The sequence below is a fragment of the Trachymyrmex cornetzi genome, unplaced genomic scaffold (genome assembly GCF_001594075.2).
Source record: "Trachymyrmex cornetzi isolate Tcor2-1 unplaced genomic scaffold, Tcor1.1 scaffold157, whole genome shotgun sequence".
NCBI lineage: Eukaryota > Metazoa > Arthropoda > Insecta > Hymenoptera > Formicidae > Trachymyrmex > Trachymyrmex cornetzi.
Window position 1 is genome coordinate 447,824 of NW_017296168.1, and position 3,049 is coordinate 450,872.

Sequence of the window (3,049 nt, forward strand, 5' to 3'; positions counted from 1 at the left end):
ACCCCAACAAAAGTAGTGGCATATTGCCCCAAGACGTCATTTCATCTTATGATGAGCCTGTACAGTACGACTGTTAAGAAAATAAATCAACGATGTACTGAATATTTTCATTTTAACCTACTCTAATAGATTAACAAGCTAATCGAGCTAAATATTGCATAATGTTTATATAAATAATAACTTACATAAAATCACTATAAAAGTTATAAGAAGCACATTTTCGTATACCATGCCGTCATATTTACCTCATAAAAACACTGTTGCGAGGAAACTCTTGATACTTATGCAACACGATACTTATGCACACAATTATACATAATTCTGTGTCATTAACGCAAGCGCTGCTAATCGGTATCATAATTGTTAAACACAACGAGTGGCATATTCTCCCAACTGGTGTATTCCCCCGACTTACCTTATATTTCACGAACATATTTCATGCGATGTATTCGTTTAGAATTGAAATACGATGGAGAAGAGGATTTATAATTGTTTTACAATAGTTATGGACGATAATTATTTTTCGTTAAGATAAAATTTTTCTTTTGTTTGAATATGTAACTATCTATTATACGAAACGTATAATGTACATAATATAATGAACGAGCAATGTTAATCCTCTCTTGCTATACACAATGGAGTTCCAGAAACCGCAATGCAATTTGCTAAATCGAAATTTTTTCGTGTTTCTGAACTTTTCTTTTTCTTTGAATCTAATATATCTCGAAACTCGTTAATTCTATTGACTTTTATACATCATGGACACTTATTCCTTAATCAATTCTCTATCGTTTGATGAAAAAATTAATTGAAATACGTTATGTCTATTTTTACGGAAGTTACGGTAATAAATATGGATGGAGTCCGCAGAGACTCGAGTGTGTATATCAATGGTAGAAAAAAGTGTGTATAGCAAGAGTTAATAAATATCTTTATGAAAATAACGCAATTCGTACAGTTTGCAAATAATTTCTCGTTTTTGTACATTTTTCGCGAGTGCGTAAACGACGAAATCAAGCATAACTTTATTGTGATTGTCTACCGGCTATGATAACAAATCAATAATAGAAGGATTATTTTTCTTTTTTACTAATAACTGGCTTACTCGATTGATACCTTAATCTTACAGACATTATAATAAAAGATTCATTTTTTTCTACTTATTTGTCCTGAATTTGTTTCACAATGGTAATGAACTAACATGTGTTCGATGTTCATATTTAAAAGTAAATCGATAACATTATATATATATTTTTTATGATATCTTCCCTCCTATGGGTTCGACCTTGATAAGATAGGAGGGCTCAGTACCTCGAGGAAATACACGAAAAGAATGGCTTTTCTTAAGTGTCTAAAAATTTTCGGATCTATCTAAATTATGTATCTAATTAAATTTTGAGATACTTAAACAAAATTGTTCTCTTTGTATAAAAATTTAATAACGGGGAAGCTAACGTACCCTCGTCGCCGATTTAAGTGAAAATGAACGAACCACAGCCGGTTTGTCGCGTCGCGCGTTTGCATCGGTGCCGTTAAAATTCTCGGACTAATAGACTTTTTACGACTCTCATCCCATCATGGGTTTAATAACGTGGAGTGCCGTAGTATCGCGCGAAAGACTTTATTAATGATTAGTCCGCGCGCGGTTGTAGTATATTATCCGCGAGTGTTTTTCACGAATGTCCTGTGCGAGAGTGACAATCCAATCCTAAGAGGAGGAGGTGATCTGAGAGAAACATCAGGCATCGACGGAACAACCTTGGGGTGAGTATTATTTCTTATTTGCATTCAAATAACAGTTCTTTCCCATTTATTCAAGCTTCTTTTTTACAATCTTGATAAGTTAATAATTAAAAAAAGAGAAATCATTTCAAAATTTTATGAAAGTTTATTCTTGCTTCAAAGATTTTTTCGGAAAATACATAATTATATTCTACACTCATTCCTCAATTTTCGCGATACTTTTTATACGTAGTTTTTTTACGCGGTAAATAATCTCTTTTTTTGCACGGTATTTTTTTTCTAAACTTTCACTATTTGTGTTTTTGTACAAATATGTAAAATAAATATTTTTATGACATACACTGGTATTTTGATTATGTTTTTTTTATTGGCGGACTCCATTTATGCGATTCTCAATTCCGTAAAAAAATTATGTGGAACATACTCCAGGTAAATCGACAAGTGTTTGTAATAAAATATGTAATTGTGAAAACTGGATAAAAAGTTTGAATTAAGCGCGTAAAAATTATAAAGTAGGCACGGCAGTGTCGCTACGCTTTGGCTTAGCGCCGAGACACTATACCAGTGTCTCCAAATCTTTTGAAATGTTGATCATTTTGAGTATGTCTTTAATTAGGATCTTATGTTTGTGTGTTACAGCATCATCATAGATAGCTGGCTAAATAATTCCGCTCGTTGTGCATCGAATTGCCCTTACGGAAAGAGACACTGAAAATTTCGAAAAAACACTGAAAATTAAGTGTTAACACTCAACTTTGAGTGTTAACACCTAATTTTCAGGTGTTAATACTCAAAGTTGAGTGTTAACACTTAATTTTCAGTGTTTTTTCGAAATTTTCAGTGTCGCTTTCCATAAGAGTGGTGAGTCAGAAATTTTTTGATTGAAGTAATGGATCTACGATTAATTGTGTCAAATATAGATCAAATATATTTCAGCGCATGTCGAATAGCAACAATAAATTATTGTGAAAAAATATATCTCGTAAATTTATTGTCTTAAAATGAATGGGCTAAAACCGATTATTAAAAAAAAAAAGCGTAAAGAATATAGATAGACAGAGATCTATGAGTTACCATAATATCATTTGTGACTGGAAAGGGGAAGTGAAAATTGAATTAAATTAAAAATGCTTATTTTAAACTTTAATTAAGAAAGAATTACTACATTTTGATTAATAATATTTAATGTTATCAAAAATAATTTTAATTATTATAAATTATGAAATATAGCAACCAAAAGATACAATATTATACAATATTTATAAGGATTATTAAATATCATATATAAAGAGTATTGTAATAAGTA